The following is a 12959-nucleotide window of genomic DNA, read 5'->3' on the forward strand; positions in this document are numbered from 1 at the left end:
AGTCCTCCCCTGAACCTGACTGAGCTTGAGAGGATTCACAAAGAAGAATGGCAGAAAATCCCCCAATCCAGGTGTGCACAGCTTGTTGTGTCATACCCAAAAAGACTGAAGGCTGTAATTGCTGCCAAAATGGCTTCAACAAAGTACTGAGTAAAGGGTCTAAACACCTAATTACATGTGATATTTCAGTTTTATCCTGTTAATAAATTCACAGACATTTGTAAAATTCTATTTTCACTTTGTCATTATGGGGTATTGAGTGTAGATTGATGAGGGGAAAAAATGAATTTAAACAACTGTAGTGCCAGGCTGCAACATAACAAAAATGAAAAAAGTGAAGGGCGTCTGAATGCTTTAGGAATGCACTGTATACTCTTTATTGGAATGTTTTCTTCTCAATGGCACAACCAGTAGGTATTTTCAATGGCTTGCATTATAAGCACTTCAACATGGCAGTACTAGGGTCATTGGTTCGAATCCCAGCCACGGCACCACCTACCTGGAGTTTGCATGTTCTCCCTGTGACTGCTTGGGTTTCCTCTGGGTACTCCAGTTTCCTCCCACACTCCAAAGACATGCTGGTAGGTTAATTGGCTCCTGTCTAAAAAAAAAATGTCCCTAGTATGTGTATGTATGAATGTGAGTTAGGGACTTTAGATTGTACACCCTTGAGGGTTAGGGACTGATGTGAATGTACAATATATATGTATGTAAGGAGCTGCGTAAATTGATGGCGCTATATAAGTACCTGAAATAAATAAATAATAAATAAATAAGCAATTGCAACAACAATAGCACTTTTCCTTCAGGCTGCTCACTCTGTATTGAAGACCAGAAACTCTCTCTTCTTGCCTGAGTTTCGTAAAGGAGGACCACTTAAATATCTCCAAGGGGAGCCTGGCCAACAGTGCCATATAACAGTAAACTAAAACCTGATTAGTTGCTGCTATCTCCACTGTTATTGTTACCATTAGATAAGAATCAGCCTGAAAGGACATCAAAACAAGTGTAATCTTCAGGAGATAGCGGAGCATTTATGGGCCTGTTGCTTGGTAGCATTTATGGGCCTGTTGCTTGGTAGGACGGTGTTGCTACATTTAAGAAAAGGGTATATCTGAAGGGATAAGGAGGGGAGTACAGATCATTTACAAATAGACAGCTGCTAAAAGAATCACTTTTAACAGCTTCAGCAATTCTGCTGTGAAATTTGACAATGATTTGTTCTACAGTATTCGTAGCTACGGAGGTCTATTAAGAATGTGAAAATACGATACTTGAATGTTCATAGCCTAGCCACTTACTCTCTTTAAAGAGGGTGAGACCTAGCAGGGGCGGACTGACAACTCATGGGGCCCCACGGGCAATAGGGGATCATAGGGCCCCTGTGTCCTTGCCCACACTCAAATCACACCCAAAAAGGCCTATGAAAGGTACCAGGGGCATCCCAACTGACCCCAGGTCCTCAGGCAGTGCCCAAGTGCCAGAATGGTCAGTCCACCCCTGAGTCCTAGAACATAAGGCCTGCATATTCATGTCTCATCAATAAGTGTTCCCAGAGCACCTAACTTTTGAAAACCAGATGATCTTAAAGTGGAGTTCCACCCAAAAAGGGGAAGTTCCGCTTTAAAGATTGGTCCCATTAGAAGTGTCCATGGAGTGTTCATGTTGGAGTGTTCACGGATTAGTGTTTATGTTGGAGTGTACACGGAGTAGTGTTTATGTTGGAGTGTACACAGAGTAGTGTTTATGTTGGAGTGTACACGGAGTAGTGTTTAGTTGGAGTGTACATGGAGTAGTGTTTATGCTGGAGTGTACATGGAGTAGTGTTTATGTTGGAGTGTACACGGAGTAGTGTTTATGCTGGAGTGTACACAGAGTAGTGTTTATGTTGGAGTGTACATGGAGTAGTGTTTATGCTGGAGTGTACATGGAGTAGTGTTTATGTTGGAGTGTACACGGAGTAGTGTTTAGTTGGAGTGTACAGGGAGTAGTGTTTATGTTGGAGTGTACACGGAGTAGTGTTTATGTTGGAGTGTACACGGAGTAGTGTTTATGTTGGAGTGTACACAGAGTAGTGTTTATGTTGGAGTGTACACAGAGTAGTGTTTATGTTGGAGTGTACAGGGAGTAGTGTTTATGTTGGAGTGTACACAGAGTAGTGTTTATGTTGGAGTGTACACGGAGTAGTGTTTAGTTGGAGTGTACACAGAGTAGTGTTTATGTTGGAGTGTACAGGGAGTAGTGTTTATGTTGGAGTGTACACGGAGTAGTGTTTATGTTGGAGTGTACACGGAGTAGTGTTTATGTTGGAGCGTACACAGAGTAGTGTTTATGTTGGAGTGTACACAGAGTAGTGTTTATGTTGGAGTGTACACGGAGTAGTGTTTATGCTGGAGTGTACACAGAGTAGTGTTTATGTTGGAGTGTACATGGAGTAGTGTTTATGTTGGAGTGTACACGGAGTAGTGTTTATGCTGGAGTGTACACAGAGTAGTGTTTATGTTGGAGTGTACACAGAGTAGTGTTTATGTTGGAGTGTACATGGAGTAGTGTTTATGCTGGAGTGTACATGGAGTAGTGTTTATGTTGGAGTGTACACGGAGTAGTGTTTAGTTGGAGTGTACAGGGAGTAGTGTTTATGTTGGAGTGTACACGGAGTAGTGTTTATGTTGGAGTGTACACGGAGTAGTGTTTATGTTGGAGTGTACACAGAGTAGTGTTTATGTTGGAGTGTACACAGAGTAGTGTTTATGTTGGAGTGTACAGGGAGTAGTGTTTATGTTGGAGTGTACACAGAGTAGTGTTTATGTTGGAGTGTACACGGAGTAGTGTTTAGTTGGAGTGTACACAGAGTAGTGTTTATGTTGGAGTGTACAGGGAGTAGTGTTTATGTTGGAGTGTACACAGAGTAGTGTTTATGTTGGAGTGTACACGGAGTAGTGTTTATGTTGGAGCGTACACAGAGTAGTGTTTATGTTGGAGTGTACACAGAGTAGTGTTTATGTTGGAGTGTACACGGAGTAGTGTTTATGTTGGAGTGTACACAGAGTAGTGTTTAGTTGGAGTGTACACGGAGTAGTGTTTATGTTGGAGTGTACAGGGAGTAGTGTTTATGTTGGAGTGTACAGGGAGTAGTGTTTATGTTGGAGTGTACACAGAGTAGTGTTTATGTTGGAGTGTACACAGAGTAGTGTTTAGTTGGAGTGTACACGGAGTAGTGTTTATGTTGGAGTGTACAGGGAGTAGTGTTTATGTTGGAGTGTACAGGGAGTAGTGTTTATGTTGGAGTGTACACAGAGTAGTGTTTATGTTGGAGTGTACACAGAGTAGTGTTTATGTTGGAGTGTACACGGAGTAGTGTTTAGTTGGAGTGTACACGGAGTGTTGCACTAATTCACGTTTTCTCATGCAGTATTTATATTGTGTTTGTCACAATTTTTCACATATGTATATACGGTTGTAATTATTGTTACACTGAGGATAACACACTATTTTAGTTTTTGTATTTTTGAGGTACACTGGGATATTGGATTTCATTTTTGGATTATCACATTGAAGATTGTTTGACGGGACTTACTGACACTAAAGAGGATTTATGATTTACACTTTGTCCTCCTACCCTCCCTCCTCGTAGTCTTGTGGGACACGTGTCAGGTCCCAGAAGATGACGGGGTCATTCAGGAAGCGCAGCGCTACTCGCGCATGCGCAGCAGGCACCCGCCTGTGAAGCCACAAGCTGTCACAGCCGGGTGCCCACACTGAAGATGCTGGCCTCCTTGAATACAGGACGGCCGGTGAAATGGGCTGCGGCGGGGGCAACGCGGGATCGTGGGCAGTGGTGTATTCAGGTTTTGTGCTGCCCTAGGCAACAAAAAAATTGGTGCCCCCCACAGAAAGAACCTGACATTGACCAAGAGCTCCCCTGCCCTCCACCCGAGCCTTCCACTACCACTGCCCCCCATACACCAGCCACCATCCCCCATGGCGAGAGAGAAAAAGACACTCACCTTCACAGTTCTGGACATCCTCAGGAACGAGAGTCGGGCTGTGCATACACCGTCATGAAACCCACAGCCTCTCCCAGAACCCACCAGGTCCCCATGCTGCATGTTTCCCTTCTTTCGTCCCTTCTTCCAAGGAGCAGTGCTGCCCCCCCCTGAAAAATGCCGCCCTAGGCAAATGCCTTGTTTGCCTTGTGGTAAATACACCCCTGATCGTGCGACAGGTGAGTGGCTGCTTTTTTAAAAGTCTGCAGCTACAGTTTTTGTAGCTGCTGACTTTTATTTTTTTTACAGAGTGAGTGGAACTCCGCTTTAAGCCTGTTGTGCTACTGTTACGGCTTAATGAAAAACCAAACCATCAGTGGGCTGGTCAGCCACATCCGAAATCTTGAATAAAGCATACTTTCAAATAAAATGATAAGGAAACCAATCCTTTGCTGCTAGTCACCAACTTTCAAAACAAAAAATAAACTGATGCTAATGAGAAATGTATTAACCTCCTTAGCGGTTTTCCCGAGTGTAGCTCGGGGTACAATTTGAGTACCAAGAGCGGTAACCCCGAGCTACACTCTGGCTTACCATGCGGCATTGCTCAGGGGGTCCCTGCAGCACTTACCTTGTCCTTCGCTCCCGCGATGTGTCCCCTGCAGCGTCCCCAGCCATTTCCTCTAGCCGATGCCGGCATCTGGCTTCCGTGTTCCGGTCCCTGTGACGTCCGGACGTACGGGCGCCGGAACCGGCGGCAAGTTTGAAATTTTTAAAAAATGTCCTTTTTTGCTGTCATTGCTGTTTCAATGCATTTCACATATATTTTGTCCCTACTGCTTTGTCCTGTGCCCTGCCTGCATTTTGACTGTTCTTTCTGCCTGGAAACTGAGAAAAGTCCATGGCGTCCAAAAAGCGTCCCTTTACGTCAAAAGCGGTTTTAGACCAGCGATAGTAAATCAGAACCACTTGCAGAATTGAGTGTCATCAGACACTGCAAACGATTCTGTGACTTTGCTCAGCGATGTGCGCATTTGCCTCTGTATTTCAAATTTCAGTGTTTTTGGTTTGATTATATTAGTGAATTAAATTTATTATTATAATATTATTTTTTATGATTATTAAATTATAATTTACTAGACTCTTGTTCGTACAGATTTCAGTGAGTTATTCCTAAAAATTACAGCCTACAATAAAAAACTACATATTTCAATGCAAAAAAATGGTACCGCTTTCAGCACAAAAAATCGGAAAGAATCATACTGCCGAGGAGGTTAAAAAAGCCACTATCCAATGAATATTAAGCAGGGCTGATACTGATATAGTAAACATACATATACACTGTTGCTGGGAAGTCTGCAACTCTTATTATGCGAGTAATGTGATCTGTTTTGAAGCCTTGCACTGTTTGGCGGAAGGTGGCAAAAGTTATTTGTAGTAGAAATCTGTTTGATTAATTTGTTTAACCTGAAAATTGAAAGCCCTCGTAAAAATTATTAGCAGAATGTACAAAAGAAGAAAATTGTAAAACATTTGTAAAACTGCCAAAATAAATATAATTTAGAACAGGCCCATAAGGCTCCTCATTATGTAGTCAGGAGAATGCCTTTTTATGTTAAAGTGGATATTTATTGTGGATATAAATTGTTCAGTACGGAACCTCCGCATCAATTAAGAGCAGATTTCACCACCGAAGCATAAACAGAAAATAAATGCGCTGTGTGATTTAAGTGTACAAAGACAATTCGGCAAATATTCACACATTCCATGTAAAATAATGAACACACATTCTAGTTTTGGTTAATGTAGTGATCAAAAGGGTCCTGGTTGGGACTGCAGACATTGCTTGTCATTGGTACTTAGTTGTAGAAAAAAAGAGTTCAACAGCTGGAAGGCATATGTCCACCTTCTCTAATGTGATTCTTACATTCGTAGACAAAAGGAAATCCTGCCTAAGACTGGTAAGTGCAGAGCTGTCATCAGGGAATAGGTTGTCCAAGGGTATGGTAAAATGAAAGATGTGCGGTTCCCCAATAAGATTTGCTTGCAATAATTTGTTTTCAGTTGGCTCACTTTTTATTCATTGTCAAACATTTTCCCCCAAAAACAGAATGTTCTAATTAAATGTGTTTATTGTAATTGTCTTAGTCTGTCATATTACCTTTATGACTAGCAATAATAACAGAAACAGCAATAACAACAGGATAGTCTTAATAAAAGTCACATTAGGATACATTTTTTTAAATTACATTTAGTTTGAATATTGCTTCTAATAAATTATTTCAAATATTAACAATAAGCAGAATAGTATTAATAAATTAACTTTAAGGTACATTGTTTTTCAATAAATATTAAAATAAATAGTGCTACTAAAAATATTATGTTTCCAATAATAGCAGAATAGTATTAATAAAAAATAATTTAAGAATTCAATTTTTAAAATTAAATTTAGTTGGAATATTGCTCCATAATTATATTTTATATACTAGCAATAAACAGAATAGCATTAGTAAAATAACTGTAAGGTACATTATTTTTAATAAAATATTAGTTTGAATAATACTCCTATTGATGGTATTATATATACCGTAGTTGCATAGTTAATCTGGCTGAAAAAAAAACAAAAGTCCATCCAGTTCAACCATTACTTATAGTTCAAAGAAAAACAAATGAGTAATATTAATAATAATAATCATACAAATATATTTTTAAATTATTAGTTTGAATATTACTCCTAATAACCATATTATAGTTTAAAGAAAAACAGATAAGTAATATTATTATTATATAATATAAAAAATTATTTAAGAATTAAATTTTGAAAACTAAATTTAGTTTGAATATTGCTCCATAATTATATTTTAAATACTAGCAATAAACAGAATATCATTAGTAAAATAACTTTAAGGTACATTATTTTTCATAAAATATTAGTTTGAATAATACTCCTATTAATGGTATTATATATAGTTGCATAGTTAATCTGGTTGAAAAAAAAACAAAAGTCCACCCAGTTCAACCGTTACTTATAGTTCAAAGAAAAACAAATGAGTAATATTAATAATAATCATACAAATATATTTTTAAATTATTAGTTTGAATATTACTCCTAATAACCGTATTATAGTTTAAAGAAAAACACATAAGTAATATTATTATTATTATATAATATAAAAAATTATTTAAGAATTACATTTTGAAAACTAAATTTAGTTTGAATATTGCTCCATAATTATATTTTAAATACTAGCAATAAACAGAATAGCATTAGTAAAATAACTTTAAGGTACATTATTTTTCATAAAATATTAATTTGAATAATACTCCTATTAATAGTATTATATATAGCTACATAGTTAGTCTGGCTGAAAAAAGTCCATCCAGCTCAACCATTACTTATAGTTCAAAGAAAAATAGATGAGTAATAATAATAATAATAATCATCATCATAAAAACATTTTTTTTAATTGTTAGTTTGAATATTACTCCTAATAACTTTATTATAGTTCAAAGAAAAACAGATAAGTAATATTATTATTAAATGTTTTTGTATTTTTTCCTTTTTTGTGTTTTACCAAAATATGAAATAAAAATTATAAAAAAATTATATAACTTTTAATGTGTGGTATTCATGTCTATGCACCCTGAAAGTCCCATCTTCTCTATTGATTATTATTATTAGTAGTAGTAGTATTAATAATAATAATAATAATTTTTGAAATTAAATATTAGTTTGAATAATACTCCTAATAATTTTATTATAGTTCAAAGAAAAACAGATGAGTACTATTATTACCATCAACATTATTAGTATTATTAATAATAATATTAATTATTAATTAATATTACTAATTAATATCAATAATAATATTAATTATTATTATTAATAATAATAATATTTTTTTATTACATATTAATGAAATAAAACCCTAACAATGCCTAAAAGTTTATTTAAACATGCAATATAATGATAATATTAATAAGAACACTAATAAACATAACTTTAGGATATATCTTTTTTCTTTTATTATACATTGTACGGCATTAGCTTGATTACCTTTCCTAAAATCTAGGGATGATTGAATAGATTATGGTACATTTGCGTTCTCCACAAAATTACCAATTTAACTATAGAAATGGCAATGAGCATACCTGAGATTTTCCCCAAAGCAGAAAGGTCTTAATTGTGCTCAGTGGGATGTTTACATAATGGGGTTGATTTACTAATGGCAAGTTCACTTTGTAAGGGAAGTTGCACTTTGCACAGGAATTATCCTCAGAGCTTTGTGAATGGGATGAAGTTTGAATTTTCAAAGAATACCCAATTATTTGCTAGGAAAATTAAAAAGAAAGGCAATTTTGCTTGCACAAGATTGGGTGTTGGAAGTCAGCAGAGCTTCATCACATTCACTTTCTTTGCAAAGTGAACAGTCTATTTGCCTTTATCAAATCAACCCCGATGTTTGAGTGAGAAAAAAAAAGTTTTTCTTTTTGGAGGATTTTTTTGTGGAGGGTATATTTGGCTTATTTCATAGGCAGGGGCGGACTGACCATTTGGAAACTCCGGCACTACACGTGGGCCCGGGGTCAGTAGGGGGCCCCATGAGATGCCCCTAGTACCTTTTTCATAGGCTTTTTTGAGTTTGGGCAAAGACACAGGGGCCCCATGATCCCCTATTGCCCGGGGGCCTCATGAGTTGTCAGTCCGCCCCTGTCCATAGGACATATTTATAAAGTAGTGAATGTGACTTTCACTGAAAATTACATTCAGGTGAATCAGTCTCTGTCATTTAAAAGACATGCACCAGGAAGATACACCTGCAGTGAATGTTTGGTAAATGTCACATTCATCACTTAAGGCCCTACTCGCACCTGTAAATGGGTCAGTTTGTGATTACCTTCAGGAGACTCAGCGGGGTTCCCTGTTATTAACTAATGCAGCAATGATCAGCGTCCAGGGCTGTTATACTTTTTATTTTTACTTTTTGTGTGTTTGATTATTATTTGTGTATGGCTATTTTACATTTATGCTTTCTATGATTCTGGGTCACCTGATCGCTGTGATAGCCTCTGATTGGCTATCACAATGATCAGTCATTGTGAAGCCCGCTCCCTTGTTTTCTCTCTCTGTTTCTCCATGTTGTATATCTCTCTTTCCTTGCAGAGAGAAAAAAAGACGAGTGTGTAAAAAAAATAAAAATAAAAAATAATAATAAATAAAATAATACAAAACAAAATACCTAGATCAAGGTTTGAGGTAGGTCAGTGCCAGGGTTAGTGTTTGGGTCAAGGTCAGGGTGAGTATTTTTTTGGGCAGGATTATTCATTCTTTTCTTTTTTTTTTAATTAATGTCAGTGTGTTTTAGGTAGTATAAAATAATAAAAAGAAAAATGTACACTGTTTTTTTGGGCTATACTACGGGTACAAATAACAACTAACATACGCATATATGGCATCGCTGCGATTTTTGGTGATAGGTTATGGTAGTATCAAGAAATACTAAATTTAAAAAAAATTATTATTTTTTAACTATTTTTGGGCCAGTTTGCCTTTGATAATAAAAAAAATCAGAGGATATCCATTACCACTCACCACCAAATGAAATCCCAATTTTTCCTGAAAAAAACAAGGTATAATCCAGCTGGATGCACAAAGTAGTTGTGATGATATGTACGGTTTTACTAACACATGTCAAAGTTGCAAAATTGTGCTTAGCCATTAACATATATTTTACCCTTAGGCATGAAGGGGTTAAAGAAAATACATACTGAAAGAACATGGATCAGAAATTGCTGACCAGATCATCCTAGTCGCCTGGCTGTCATATTGATCCAATATATAGAACTTCTCCAGGGTGTCACCCATCCTCTGGAACTCCCTGCCCCAACCCATCAGATTATCACCTACTCTCCTCTCCTTTAGGTGGACCCGGAAAACCCATCTCTTCAGGGAAGCCTACCCCACCCCTTACTAACTTGCGGACCTCCTCCACTCTTCCTACCACCCCATCCCCCATAGCTATCTCCTCCTGTACCACCATCCCCTCCCTCCTAGATTGTAAGCTCGAAAGAGCAGGGCCCTCAATCCCCTCATGTTTTGCATTGTATTGTTGTTGTTCTGTCACATGTTCTGTCCCCCTTTGTAATGTACAGCGCTGAGTGAACTATTGGCGCTTTATAAATAGTGTACAATAATAATAATAATATATTTGATACATTAAAACCCCTCTCTGGGCAACTCTACACCCCCCCCCCCTCATCCCCCGCATACCTTTCTTCTACCCCCCTGTCACCCATTCACCAGTTTTTAACCTAGTTACATAGTTAGTCTGGCTGAAAAAAGACAAAAGTCCACCCAGTTCAACCATAAAAAAAAGAAAAAAAAAAAGTTATAATCCTATACCCAGAGTTGATCCAGAGGAAGGCAAAAAACCAGCAAAGCACGATCCAATTTGCTCCTGATGGAAAAAAAAACATAATAAAAAAAGATAATAAATAACTTCTGAAGCCGTGAACCCACCTTAGTCTGCCAACTGAGAAGACCAGTGATGGAGAAGACTTACTGTAGGAATATTGCTGGATTGAAAGTGAATATTGCCAGGAAGTCTGCCTTTTATATTTTTTACTTTTAATAGGCTGTTAATTTTTTTTTTTTAAATCTCATTACCAGGCACGTAAAGAAAGACGCCACCATTGCAGCTCTGTATTTCAAATACATCCATGAGTGTATTTTTTCTAAGACAAGCAGTGAAAATATAGGCAGCACAGTGGCTAAATGGTTAGCACTTCTGCCTAGCAGTACTAGGGTTGCTGGTTTGAATCCCAGCCATAGCACCACCTGCCTGGAGTTTGCATGTTCTCCCTGTGCCTGCTGGGGTTTCCAGTTTCCTCCCACACTCTAAAGACATGTGGGTAGGTGAATTGGCCCTAATATATGTATGGATGTGAGTTAGGGACCTTAGATTGTACACCCCTTGAGGGTTAGGGACTGATGTGAATGTACAATATATATGTAAAGTGCTGCGTAAATTGATGGAGCTATACAAGTACCATAAATAAAGTACGATAAAATCACATTGTATCAACCTCTTGCAGCCCAAGTACAGCAGAACTTAGAGGGACAGGGATAAGCAGTACAAAGAACTAATTGGTTAAATTGCAGTGCAAGAAGCAAGATGATAGGAGGACAGAGCAGAGTGACAGGGACATCAGCCTTCATAGTCACATGGTTGAGGAGGACAAAACCTTTAAGGGCCGGTTCACACCACAAAAATTCACTCTGGATTCATTCCAGGTACATTTTTGCTTACAGTTCACACCACACTCCATTCCGCTGCAGCTTTGATGCAGTTTGCTAAGTTCCAGTACAGTTCTGTGCAGAAAATATGCAGCATATTCTACTTTTTTTTTCTGCACCGGAAACTGACTGGAACTGACTGCACTAGTGCGACCTTGGGCCATTGGAATACATGGAAAACACAGTGCATGCATTTGTGATGCAGAAACAAAAGCACTGGACTGCATCTGGTGTGAACTAGGGCCACTGGAATACATGGAAAACACTGTGCATGCATTTTTGATGCAGAAACAAAAGCACTGGACTGCATCTGGTGTGAACTAGGGCCATTGGAATACATAGAAAACACCGTGCATGCATTTGTGATGCGGAAAAAAAAGCACTGGACTGCAGCTGGTGTGAACTAGCCTTAAGTCCGGATTCATATATATCGCATGTGATTGGCACAGGAACCGCATTCCAGTGCAAATCACATGGGATTTGTGTGTGGTGTGATTGGAGCCATACATTTTTATGGCTCTAATCGCACCGCACCCGCACCAAAAAGATGCAAGACCCTTTTTTTGGTCCGCACTAGAATCGGATCGCATGGGTATTCACAGCTATGTGATCCGATTCTGCACATCGCACCATATTTTGCGGACCGCTTTCTGGGGGAGCTGTTAACATCTGAAGCAGTTTGCATGAACGGGGTGCGATTCTGATGCAGTGTGGAATTCGCACAGAAAATGAAAACACAGAAGCGCAGCTGAAGTGACAGCACCATCCGCTCCCACAGAACCTCCCTACCTCTGTACTCACTGTGGGACAGGGAAGGAACAGATATCTGCGGGTGCAGTGTGTTTCGGGGTGTGGCACCCCCCAGCCACAGCTCACCTCTGCATCCCATGTCTGCAACTCACCCCTGCACCCTGTCTGTGGCTCATATCTGCACCCTGTCTGAAACTCACCTGTCAAGTCACCCCTGCAACACCCGACTGCAGATCACAACTGTCATCATAGTAACCCTCATCCACAACTGCCTGCAGCTCACCTCTGCACCCCTTGTCCACACCTGGACATTTAAAAAATAAGACCTACCCTGAAAATAAGACCTAGTGTGTTTTTTTGAGCCAAAAAAATATAAGACAGTGTCTTATTTTCGGGGAAACACGGTCTGACCGCCATTGTATTAGCACCTTTTGTATGACCACCTTAGAATGACCACGCTTGCATGACTACCTTTGTATGAGCACATTTGTATGACCACATTAGATTGATCACCCTTGTATGGCCACATTGGTATGACTGCCTTTGGATGAGCACCTTTGTATGACCTGCTTGGTATGACCACCTTAGAATGACCACGCTTGCATGACTACCTTTGTATGAGCACATTTGTATGACCACATTAGATTGATCACCCTTTTATGGCCACATTGGTATGACTGCCTTTGGATGAGAACATTTGTATGACCTGCTTGGTATGACCACCGTTGTATTAGCACCTGTACATACCTGTTCAAGGGACTAAAAATGGGGAAACACAGTATGACCGCCATTGTATTAACACCTTTTGTATGACCACCTTAGAATGACCACGCATGCATGACTACCTTTGCATGAGCACATTTGTATGACCACATTAGATTGACCACTCTTGTATGGACACATTGGTATGACCGCCTTTGGATGAG

The sequence above is a fragment of the Staurois parvus genome, unplaced genomic scaffold (genome assembly GCF_062004578.1).
Source record: "Staurois parvus isolate SC_StPar_1 unplaced genomic scaffold, SC_StPar_1.0 ptg000727l, whole genome shotgun sequence".
Lineage (NCBI taxonomy): Eukaryota > Metazoa > Chordata > Amphibia > Anura > Ranidae > Staurois > Staurois parvus.